The 12,141-nt window shown below is 41.1% G+C and overlaps 1 long non-coding RNA gene across 1 annotated transcript; it reads right to left on the bottom strand.

Annotated features, from left to right (window-relative positions):
* Positions 1-899: 899 nt before the first annotated feature.
* LOC139405448 (uncharacterized) lies at positions 900-4,784 on the bottom strand. The gene is made up of 4 exons (XR_011633877.1): positions 4,700-4,784; positions 4,494-4,560; positions 4,185-4,325; positions 900-1,310 (listed from the first exon to the last, which is right to left on the bottom strand). It is a non-coding gene; the product is annotated as an uncharacterized lncRNA (long non-coding RNA).
* Positions 4,785-12,141: the final 7,357 nt, after the last annotated feature.

The raw sequence follows: 12,141 nt of genomic DNA, 5'->3' as shown, positions 1-12,141 counted from the left end.
AACAAGCTTCATCGCTACTGAAAACAGACTATTTGAAATGTATTTTCAACATCCTCTGCCAGGCCTGTAAAATGAAATGACATTTTATACAGTCAGTTCTAAGACTTTAGTGGAGGCCTCTTTCACGGCAGGTAGACTAGCAGGTAGACTAGCAGGTAGACAGGTAGACTAGCAGGTAGACTAGCAGGTAGACTAGAATGTTGGACCAATAACCCAGAGGTCGCTGGTTTGAATCCCTGAGCCTACTCGCTGAAACATCTGTCAAAATGCTCTTGGGCAAGACACTTAACCTAATTGCTCCTGTGGTTCACTCTGGATAAGAGCGTCTGCTAAATGAATTAAGTGTAAGAACATCAGAAGAGCAATCATAAATATCATTTAAATGACCAAATCTTAGGCTAAATATTTGTGTTAACATGAGTACAGGGTTTACTGATTCCATGAACAGATCGGACTTTTCGATCATAATGAATATATGGACAGATCCTAGATCAGTACTCCTACTCTGAGATGCTTTCTGGATACGGGACGTGATTTTAGCCAGAATGTGTTGGGTTGTGAGTCACTGGATCGGGGTTCTATGTTTTTTTACATAAACGATGATTTGATAATGTATATGGTGATCTAGTCATTGGTTCTTGTTGCTGTTATTTGTAAGGATTTTACAGGGTAGGATGGTCTTTCATTGGCCTGCCCATAACTACTGTCACACAATATCTGAATACTTGGTCAGATGAAATCAGGGAACGATATTTCTGGAAGAATCTCTGTTTTAATTCGTTCATGACTAACAGGTTCAGACCCATATCAGGACTGACTTAACAGAAGTACTGTAGGTTAACACTGGTGATGAATATGAGGGTTTCCTCTCTCTTTAAAAATAATCAGTATATTCTCTGTTTCTTATCTCTTTATTGGGCTTTTATTCACTTTCAAATGATTCATAATTAAAGTTTGATAATTGCATCAAGATACAAGATACATGATCACCAAAGTCCTTCCATCTGCACACATTAAAATGGTTTTATCCTCCAAATGTCTTTATAAAAGTAGATCCATAGCCGACACATGGTGTCTCCCAGTAAATCAGGGGCTCCACCAGTTCCTAACCAGTCCTGTTGTAAACCATATCACTGCCCCTGTCAACCCTCCCGTGACAACACCTTCAAAACCACCTGTCAGAACCCCCATCAACAACCCCGTCCCTATGGCGACGAAGAGCTCCAATCTGTCACCGACAATTCTCTGCCTGTCCTCCTTCCTCCATTGGGATCTGTAGCGCTCCCTCTCCTCCACCTCATTGGTCCGCACTGCCAAGAGAAAGACACACCCCTCTTTACTCACAGGGGAAAACAGTCACCAAGGTGAAATAGATCTATGTTCTTTGAGGGAAGTGTATGAAAAAGAACCTCCTAAATACTATATTGTTCTGTATTTTACTGCATTTTAACTATTGTGAATAAGTATATTTAAGTAAATGGCACAGATTATTTATTCAACGTATTTCACAAATCACCATTGGATGGAGAGCTTTCACTAAAACACTGATAAGGAGATATTTCTATTAATGGAGAAAGATGAAGTAGCCCCTGATCTGAGGTCAGCCTTGGTGTTTTAGTCCTATAAAGGGGTCCTGACAGGATTCTATAGGTTGGAGAAAGATAACGAAGCCCCTAGACACTGATCTGAGGTCAGACTAACGTTTCCTTCCTATTGAAACAATGGAATGCAATGTGTAATATTTTTGGGGGATGACCAAATTCACATAGAAATGTAAGTTATAGATCTTCCATTCTTATTGAATGCAAGTCTAAGAAGCAGAAGATATGTTCTATGTATGCTATTTCTATGCTTCCCACTCTTAAGTGTAGCTTTTGCATCTTTAAGTTTCGGTTTCGTACGCCAGTTTAAAACCATAGACATCGGCCGTGTTCCAGAGAATCTAAACCGTGATGTCACATGGGTAAATTGTGACTGATTGACTGATCTACAAATGATATTGAGCAGATATTTATGATGCAAGGTGATTTGTAGATCAGTCAGTCTTGACACGCACATCTTTACTCACAAGGGAGAGCGGTCACCAAGCTGCAATACATCTACATTCTTTGAGGGAAGTGTATGAAAAATAACCGTATAAATAATGTATTGTATTTTATTGTATTATTACTATCAACTATTGTTAATAAGTAAAAAAATATAATTATATGGTAGAGATAATTTCATCAACAGATTTCACAATTCACAGCTAGATAGAGTGCTTTCTCCAAAAGACACGAAAAGGAGCTATTTCTCTTTATGGAGAAAGATGAAGTAGCCCCCAGACACTGATCTGAGGTCAGTTTTGTGTTTTGGGCCTGTAAGTAGGGCCTGACAGGATTGGATAGGTTGGAGAAAGATGAAGACGCCCCTAGACACTGGTCTGAGGTCAGTTTTGTGTTTTGGGCCTGTATGTAGGGCCTGACAGGATTGGATAGGTTGGTGAAAGATGAAGACGCCCCTAGACACTGGTCTGAGTGTCTTTGTGTTTCAGTCTTATAAAGGCATTGACAGTATTGGATAAGTGCAATCAAGGTGTAGAAATATTCACAGAGCCTTTCAAAGAGTAAGGTGGAACTACAGTACAGGTCCTAATGGCTGTCCTAGGATCAGATTACCCTGACTAAATACTAACCAAACCATTAAAGAGTAAGGTGGAACTACAGTACAGGTCCTAATGGCTGTCCTAGGATCAGATTACCCTGACTAAATACTAACCAAACCATTAAAGAGTAAGGTGGAACTACAGTATAGCTTTAACACAGGTCCCAATGGCTGTCCTAGGATCAGATTACCTGACTAAATACTAACCAAACCAGAAAACCTTTGCCATTTACTGGATGCTAAAATTCTAATAGTTATCCTAATTTCAGTTTATGCGACAAAACAAACAGTCGCTGTGTAGAGAATCACTGCACCATTTAAAACGTTTTGCCATCATTCATTGTATTTCCAGCTGTTTGAAGCTACAAAACCCAAAGTGAAAGACGCAAAAAACAACATTCAGGAATGGTAAGCATAGAAATAGCACGCATAGAACATACCGTTTCTTAGACTTGCTTCCAATGAGAATGAAATATCTATAACTAACATTTCTATGTGAATTTGGTCGGGTCATCCAAAAAGCTACATACAGTATTGTAACTTAAAAGCGCTAAACCCTATCTAGCAGATATACAGTGGACCATATAGAACGCAGTATGTTGTTTTATGTTGGGTCACTGTAGGTTTCTGGAAAACAGCAGTGCTCTGTGCAGCTCTGACCAGTTCATTTCTGTAGCATGCCTCGATTTGGCTTTGGACTCTATCTCCCATGATCCTTCGCTGATACTCCTCTGGCTTCTCCCTAGAGAGACTGGCTGATGAGGTGGGAAATGTAGTCATTGGACTTTGTTCTGTTATGTAACATTCTCCACATTGGAGTCAGACCTGAGCAAGGCACTGGTACATAGAGACACTATTTACTAATCACTGGTACATAGATACACCATCTACTAATCACTGGTACATAGACACACTATCTACTAATCACTGGTACATAGAGACACTATCTACTAATCACTGGTACATAGAGACACTATCTACTAATCACCGGTACATAGACACACTAACTACTAATAACTGGTACATAGAGATACTATCTACTAATCACTGGTACATAGAGACACTATCTACTAATCACTGGTACATAGAGACACTATCTACTAATCACTGGTACATAGAGACACTATCTACTAATCACTGGTACATAGAGACAGTATCTACTAATCACTGTCAATTCCAAACAACTACCCATTATCATGTGATCATTACTCGTTAAGACCAGAATCTACAGTTTTATGTTTCATGGGTTATTGAAGCAATCAGGCCCAAGGGGGTGTGGTGTATATATATCAGGCAGATGTTATTGCAGGTGTTCCTAACTCCAACAGTGCATTAATATCTAACAATTCACAACAATACACACAAATCTAAAAGTAAAATAATGGAATTAAGAAATGTATAAATATATTTCTGAATGTGTATTTTAATGATGTAATCAACCTGGCTACTACAGTTATTGGAATAAACAGGAAGATATATATAGATATATATATAGGGGCCAATGTGGAATGTAGTATGTGGCTTTATGATGAGTCACTCACCCACTGTAGGTCTCTGAAACACAGGAGTACTCTGTGCAGCTCTGACCAGCACGTCATTGTAGGAAGTCAGCAGTTGTCTCTGTACTCTATCTCCCATGATCCTTTGCTGATACTCCTCTGGGTTCTCCCCAGTGGGACTGGCTGACGAGGTGGGAAATGTAGTTATTGGACTTTTGTCTGTTACGTAACATTCTCCACATTTGAGTTTGGCCTGAGCAAGGCACTACAACAGGATATTTAGTGATTTCTCAATCTTTAGTATTGTTTAATATTAGGAAATAAGCAAGTCAAGGAAAGTTCAGAACTTACTCAGACTCCATCTCAGCTCAGCCGGGGAAAAGGAGACTCTCACAACAAGTAATGTTATCACTCCACACTGAGGAAGTTATGGAAAACACTATTACTGAATGAGGAAATCACAAACTGTGGTGTTTCAGTGTGTGTGTGTGTGTGTGTGTGTGTGTGTGTGTGTGTGTGTGTGTGTGTGTAAATCAGCAAGTCAACTAAACACTCACCTAATATTCGTATTGCTGTGTGCTCCAGTCCTTCTCTCTATCAGGTGAACCAACACATGTAGACTACACACATCCTAGACTGGTGCCGTAGTAAGTATGTGAGGTCACCCTCCCTCCCTTCTGGGTCTCTTACCTCAAAGATTCAAAACGTTGTATTATCTCAAATTACCTGTGCCAGTTGTCGAGACAACACCAGGTAAACACCTGTAAGGACACGCCCCTCTAATGCTCCAGAAAGACGTTAATATACCATGTGACTACAGATGTCTCCAACAGAATGATATTAATATACCATGTGACTACCGATGTCTCCAACAGAATGATATTAATATACCATGTGACTACAGATGTCTCCAACAGAATGATATTAATATACCATGTGACTACAGAGCTCTCAAACAAACACAAGACGATATAGCGAGTATAAGAAAAGCAACAAACTAGTCTAACAGGATATAATGTTGTATTTGTCTTCCCTTCATGAATAGGCACCTTGTCTGAAAGGCAGATTGTTGAGGGTGTAGTCGTAGCTGTACTGCTTGTGTTATTATCCTGTGTTAGTAATGGTTTGTATCTGTCACTAAGCAGTAGTGAACTATGAATGGGGGTTGGTGCCTCTCATCTTGGTTTCAGGTCAGGGAAAATGAAACTTAAATCACCACCACAATGTCAACATCACAACATCAACTACAACATCAACTGAGGCACTAAAGGCAGACAGGACAAAGTAACAGGTAGGTGGTTTAGTTTTATGGAAAAGCTATTTGAATCAAGGATACCTGAACAATGTGTAGGAAAGCACGTTAATGTCCCCAGTACTGCTTTGTAAATGAGGAAAACATGTAGAGGGGGCTTTACTACTATAGACCATAGAAACACATTCATCTATGGCAAAACAGACAGTCAAAAAGGTTTTGAAGTGTCTTTCCTGTATCTAGGAGATATGGAAACATATTTAACTACAGAACTACCTCCATACTTCCTTACATGTTTTAAAAATGGTACCAGTTACTTCAGATGAGTACCGCGACCCTTGTGGGGGCCATAGAAATACCATCGTGTTTGTGAGAATCTCCCCTTTCCATAGTGAAGTCACTACTGACTTGAGACGAGTCTCATAACACTTGTGGGGGTCGTAGAGCAAAACGAAGAACATCTTTCTGTAGGCCAAACCGTTCGGACTCTACAGCCGTTTTAGTGAGAACATCTTTCTGTAGGCCAAACCGTTCAGACTCTACAGCCGTTTTAGTGAGAACATCTTTCTGTAGGCCAAACCGTTCAGACTCTACAGCCGTTTTAGTGAGAACATCTTTCTGTAGGCCAAACCGTTCGGACTCTACAGCCGTTTTAGTGAGAACATCTTTCTGTAGGCCAAACCGTTCAGACTCTACAGCCGTTTTAGTGAGAACATCTTTCTGTAGGCCAAACCGTTCAGACTCTACAGCCGTTTTAGTGAGAACATCTTTCTGTAGGCCAAACCGTTCAGACTCTACAGCCGTTTTAGTGAGAACATCTTTCTGTAGGCCAAACCGTTCAGACTCTACAGCCGTTTTAGTGAGAACATCTTTCTGTAGGCCAAACCGTTCAGACTCTACAGCCGTTTTAGTGAGAACATCTTTCTGTAGGCCAAACCGTTCCGTTTTAGTGAGAAGACCGATTTTCGAGATGCCTCATGGTCTGACCGCTATAACTCAGCAACCTTCCACCGCAGATGCTGAAGGCCGATATCGGCGGATTTGGTAGATTGAGAAGCAGCCCCTGCAACAACACAGATACAGTCTCTTTAGATGCTGAAGGCCGATATCGGCGGATTTGGTAGATGGAGAAGCAGCCCCTGCAACAACACAGATACAGTCTCTTTAGATGCTGAAGGCCGATATCGGCGGATTTGGTAGATGGAGAAGCAGCCCCTGCAACAACACAGATACAGTCTCTTTAGATGCTGAAGGCCGATATCGGCGGATTTGGTAGATGGAGAAGCAGCCCATGCAACAACACAGATACAGTCTCTTTAGATGCTGAAGGCCGATATCGGCGGATTTGGTAGATGGAGAAGCAGCCCATGCAACAACACAGATACAGTCTCTTTAGATGCTGAAGGCCGATATCGGCGGATTTGGTAGATGGAGAAGCAGCCCATGCAACAACACAGATACAGTATCTTTAGATGCTGAAGGCCGATATCGGCGGATTTGGTAGATTGAGAAGCAGCCCATGCAACAACACAGATACAGTCTCTTTAGATGCTGAAGGCCGATATTGGCGGATTTGGTAGATGGAGAAGCAGCCCATGCAACAACACAGATACAGTCTCTTTAGATGCTGAAGGCCGATATCGGCGGATTTGGTAGATGGAGAAGCAGCCCATGCAACAACACAGATACAGTCTCTTTAGATGCTGAAGGCCGATATCGGCGGATTTGGTAGATGGAGAAGCAGCCCATGCAACAACACAGATACAGTATCTTTAGATGCTGAAGGCCGATATCAGCGGATTTGGTAGATGGAGAAGCAGCCCATGCAACAACACAGATACAGTATCTTTAGATGCTGAAGGCCGATATCGGCGGATTTGGTAGATGGAGAAGCAGCCCCTGCAACAACACAGATACAGTCTCTTTAGATGCTGAAGGCCGATATCGGCGGATTTGGTAGATGGAGAAGCAGCCCCTGCAACAACACAGATACAGTCTCTTTAGATGCTGAAGGCCGATATCGGCGGATTTGGTAGAGGGAGAAGCAGCCCATGCAACAACACAGATACAGTCTCTTTAGATGCTGAAGGCCGATATCGGCGGATTTGGTAGATGGAGAAGCAGCCCCTGCAACAACACAGATACAGTCTCTTTAGATGCTGAAGGCCGATATCGGCGGATTTGGTAGATGGAGAAGCAGCCCATGCAACAACACAGATACAGTCTCTTTAGATGCTGAAGGCCGATATCGGCGGATTTGGTAGATGGAGAAGCAGCCCCTGCAACAACACAGATACAGTCTCTTTAGATGCTGAAGGCCGATATCGGCGGATTTGGTAGATGGAGAAGCAGCCCCTGCAACAACACAGATACAGTCTCTTTAGATGCTGAAGGCCGATATCGGCGGATTTGGTAGATGGAGAAGCAGCCCCTGCAACAACACAGATACAGTCTCTTTAGATGCTGAAGGCCGATATCGGCGGATTTGGTAGATTGAGAAGCAGCCCATGCAACAACACAGATACAGTCTCTTTAGCTAAAACCGATGGATTTTGATGGGGATCTTTGTATTATATTACTTAGATTGAGGCACAGGTTCATCAATAGTTCATTGTTTAACCAGTAAACAACATCTGTTCATAGGCTAATTTCTTTATTGTAGAAACCCTCTTCATTGAGTTGAATTGAGTTCAGGATAAACAACAGAGGAAAAGTACAACAAAATGATGACAACAGGTGAGTGCTTTACCGTGATTAAAACCCAAACTTCCCTCTCCTATAGGAGAGGACAGTTCAGTAGTGATGCTCTACTATTGTAGTGTAAGAGCTTCCCTATCATAGAGGACAGTTCAGAAGTGATGCTGTACTATTGTAGTGTAACAGCTTCCCTATCATAGAGAAGAGGACAGTTCAGTAGTGATACTCTACTATTGTAGTGTAACAGCTTCCCTATCATAGAGAACAGTTCAGTAGTGATACTCTACTATTGTAGTGTAACAGCTTCCCTATCATAGAGAACAGTTTAGTGATACTCTACTATTGAAGTGTAACAGCTTCCCTATCATAGAGGACAGTTCAGTAGTGATACTCTACTGTTGTAGTGTAACAGCTTCCCTATCATAGAGAACAGTTTAGTGATACTCTACTGTTGAAGTGTAACAGCTTCCCTATCATAGAGGACAGTTCAGTAGTGATACTCTACTATTGTAGTGTAACATCTTCGCTATCATAGAGGACAGTTCAGTAGTGATGCTCTACTATTGTAGTGTAACAGCTTCCCTATCATAGAGAACAGTTCAGTAGTGATCCTCTACTATTGTAGTGTAACAGCTTCCCTATCATAGAGAACAGTTCAGCAGTGATACTCTACTATTGTAGTGTAACAGCTTCCCTATCATAGAGAAGAGGACAGTTCAGTAGTGATGCTGTACTATTGTAGTGTAACAGCTTCCCTATCATAGAGAAGAGGACAGTTCAGTAGTGATGCTGTACTATTGTAGTGTAACAGCTTCCCTATCATAGAGGACAGTTCAGTAGTGATACTCTACTATTGTAGTGTAACAGCTTCCCTATCATAGAGGATAGTTCAGTAGTGATACTCTACTATTGTAGTGTAACAGCTTCCCTATCATAGAGGACAGTTCAGTAGTGATACTCTACTATTGTAGTGTAACAGCTTCCCTATCATAGAGAACAGTTCAGTAGTGATACTCTACTATTGTAGTGTAACAGCTTCCCTATCATAGAGAACAGTTCAGTAGTGATGCTCTACTATTGTAGTGTAACAGCTTCCCTATCATAGAGAAGAGGACAGTTCAGTAGTGATGCTGTACTATTGTAGTGTAACAGCTTCCCTATCATAGAGGACAGTTCAGTAGTAATGCTGTACTATTGTAGTGTAACAGCTTCCCTATCATAGAGAAGAGGACAGTTCAGTAGTGATGCTGTACTATTGTAGTGTAACAGCTTCCCTATCATAGAGGACAGTTCAGTAGTGATACTCTACTATTGTAGTGTAACAGCTTCCCTATCATAGAGAACAGTTCAGTAGTGATGCTCTACTATTGTAGTGTAACAGCTTCCCTATCATAGAGAAGAGGACAGTTCAGTAGTGATGCTGTACTATTGTAGTGTAACAGCTTCCCTATCATAGAGGACAGTTCAGTAGTAATGCTGTACTATTGTAGTGTAACAGCTTCCCTATCATAGAGAAGAGGACAGTTCAGTAGTGATGCTGTACTATTGTAGTGTAACAGCTTCCCTATCATAGAGGACAGTTCAGTAGTGATGCTGTACTATTGTAGTGTAACAGCTTCCCTATCATAGAGGACAGTTCAGTAGTGATACTCTACTATTGTAGTGTAACAGCTTCCCTGTCATAGAGAAGAGGACAGTTCAGTAGTGATACTCTACTATTGTAGTGTAACAGCTTCCCTGTCATATAGAAGAGGACAGTTCAGTAGTGATGCTGTACTATTGTAGTGTAACAGCTTCCCTATCATAGAGGACAGTTCAGTAGTGATGCTGTACTATTGTAGTGTAACAGCTTCCCTATCATAGAGAACAGTTCAGTAGTGATACTCTACTATTGTAGTGTAACAGCTTCCCTATCATAGAGGACAGTTCAGTAGTGATGCTCTACTATTGTAGTGTAACAGCTTCCCTATCATAGAGGACAGTTCAGTAGTGATGCTGTACTATTGTAGTGTAACAGCTTCCCTATCATAGAGGACAGTTCAGTAGTGATGCTCTACTATTGTAGTGTAACAGCTTCCCTATCATAGAGGACAGTTCAGTAGTGATGCTGTACTATTGTAGTGTAACAGCTTCCCTATCATAGAGGACAGTTCAGTAGTGATGCTGTACTATTGTAGTTTAACAGCTTCCCTATCATAGAGGACAGTTCAGTAGTGATACTCTACTATTGTAGCGTAACAGCTTCCCTATCATAGAGGACAGTTCAGTAGTGATACTCTACTATTGTAGCGTAACAGCTTCCCTATCATAGAGGACAGTTCAGTAGTGATGCTGTACTATGCCAAAGTAAAAGATAACCACTTGTTTTGTTTCTTTAAAGGCACATTTCCAGTTTTTCTGGATCCAGTTCACAGTATTACTGTCCTGAAGACGTTGTTGGAGTTCACGAGCAGGAAAGCGATGGGTCCTGGGACGGACATTCCCCACCAGAACTAAAAAAATAGATATATTTATACATCTTCAGGTCTTACCCGGTAAAACCACAGTAGATCAGGTTTAACAGTGAAACAAATACAGGATTTCTGTTGTAACACGCTGAGGAAGGCACAGTGATGCCAAAACATTGGTAAATACCCATTCAATTGGCACAGTTTTATTCTTTACCTTTATTTAACTAGGCAAGTCAGTTAAGAACAAATTCTTATTTTCAATGACAGCCTAGGAACAGTGGGTTCTGGGGCAGAACGACAGATTTGTACCTTGTCAGCTCGGGGATTTGAACTTGCAACCTTCTGGTTACTAGTCCAACGCTCTAACCACTAGGCTACCCCGCCGCCCCAGTGATGCCAAAACGTTGGTAAATACCCATTAAGTTGGCACAGTGATGCTGAAACGTTGGTAAATACCCATTAAGTTGGCACAGTGATGCTGAAACGTTGGTAAATACCCATTAAGTTGGCACAGTGATGCTGAAACGTTGGTAAATACCCATTAAGTTGGCACAGTGATGCTGAAACGTTGGTAAATACCCATTAAGTTGGCACAGTGATGCTGAAACGTTGGTAAATACCCATTAAGTTGGCACAGTGATGCTGAAACGTTGGTAAATACCCATTAAATTGGGCACAGTGATGCTGAAACGTTGGTAAATACCCATTAAATTGGCACAGTGATGCTGAAACGTTGGTAAATACCCATTAAGTTGGCACAGTGATGCTGAAACGTTGGTAAATACCCATTAAGTTGCCACAGTGATGCTGCAACGTTGGTAAATACCCATTAAGTTGCTGGGAGATTATACATGGAGTGTGCAGCTTTCTTTGTTTTGATAGTTTATCGTTTACTCGCCGTTAGTCAGCACCTCCACGCTAACTATTATTCTGGGCGCCAGCTCAAGTTTTTTTATCTGGATATTTAGTCAAAACAAAATAAAAAGCTAAATAAACATATTTTTGCTCTTGAAAATGTTTTTAATTAACCGTGAGTTACAAAAGGTAAAAAACAGTCATCACTTAGCGGACCACCCCTTCAGATTCAGGGGTCTCTGATCTCTTGCTGTCACATTCTGACCTTAGTTCCTTTGTTTTATCTTTGTTTTAGTATGGTCAGGGTGTGAGTTGGGTGGATTGTCTATGTTCGTTTTTCTATATTTTCTATTTCTGTGTTTGGCCTGATATGGTTCTCAATCAGAGGCAGCTGTCTATCGTGGTCCCTGATTGAGAACCATATGTAGGTAGCCTGTTTTCCATTGTGTTTTGTGGGTGGTTGTTTTCAGTCTTTGTGTGTTTCTGCACCAGACAGAACTGTTTTGGTTGTTTCTTTGTTGTTTTTGCATTTCAGTGTTCAGTTTTGATTCTTATTAAAAATCATGATCATTTACCACGCTGCACCTTGGTCCTCACCTTCTTCCACCGACGACGGCCGTTACACTTGATGTCTTTGAGAGGATATCATTACAAGTAGAGCTTCCAGAAAAATCTCTCCCAACTACAAAACAAAAGTTTAAAAGCTGTGATATGATCATTAATGCTGCTGAATTCAAACAATATG

The sequence above is a fragment of the Oncorhynchus clarkii genome, unplaced genomic scaffold (assembly GCF_045791955.1).
Source record: "Oncorhynchus clarkii lewisi isolate Uvic-CL-2024 unplaced genomic scaffold, UVic_Ocla_1.0 unplaced_contig_2377_pilon_pilon, whole genome shotgun sequence".
NCBI classification, from domain to species: domain Eukaryota; kingdom Metazoa; phylum Chordata; class Actinopteri; order Salmoniformes; family Salmonidae; genus Oncorhynchus; species Oncorhynchus clarkii.
The sequence above is the reverse complement of the archived record's forward strand: the minus strand, read 5'-3'. Positions and strand labels throughout refer to the sequence as shown.